The sequence below is a fragment of the Sinocyclocheilus grahami genome, unplaced genomic scaffold (genome assembly GCF_001515645.1).
Source record: "Sinocyclocheilus grahami isolate Dianchi unplaced genomic scaffold, SAMN03320097.WGS_v1.1 scaffold407.1, whole genome shotgun sequence".
NCBI classification, from domain to species: domain Eukaryota; kingdom Metazoa; phylum Chordata; class Actinopteri; order Cypriniformes; family Cyprinidae; genus Sinocyclocheilus; species Sinocyclocheilus grahami.
Genome location: NW_015505586.1, coordinates 659,561 through 659,807, shown reverse-complemented (window position 1 = coordinate 659,807; position 247 = coordinate 659,561). Strand labels below are relative to the sequence as shown.

Genomic DNA, 247 nt, shown 5'->3' with positions numbered 1-247 from the left:
TGTGTGTGTGTGTGTGTGTATATATATATATTAGTATTTATAGAGTTTTAGCTTTTAGTTTTAATTACTTTTTCTTATTTGTAAGTCGCTTTGGATAAAAGCGTCTGCTAAATGACTAAAAGTAAAGTAAAGTAAAAGTGAATTAAGAACTGTACTTCTTAAGTCAATTATTAAAGTATTACATATGTTACAAAGGCTGATTTATTCATTTTAAGTATTTGGGATTTTAAGAGCAAGTGGAAAATGT

At 25.9% G+C, this 247-nt stretch overlaps 1 protein-coding gene across 1 annotated transcript in view; it reads right to left on the bottom strand.

Moving 5' to 3' along the window:
- Positions 1–247, bottom strand: part of ube2a (ubiquitin-conjugating enzyme E2A (RAD6 homolog)) — a 6,879-nt gene that overhangs the window by 3,791 nt on the left and 2,841 nt on the right. The gene's annotated exons all lie outside the window — the stretch shown is intronic.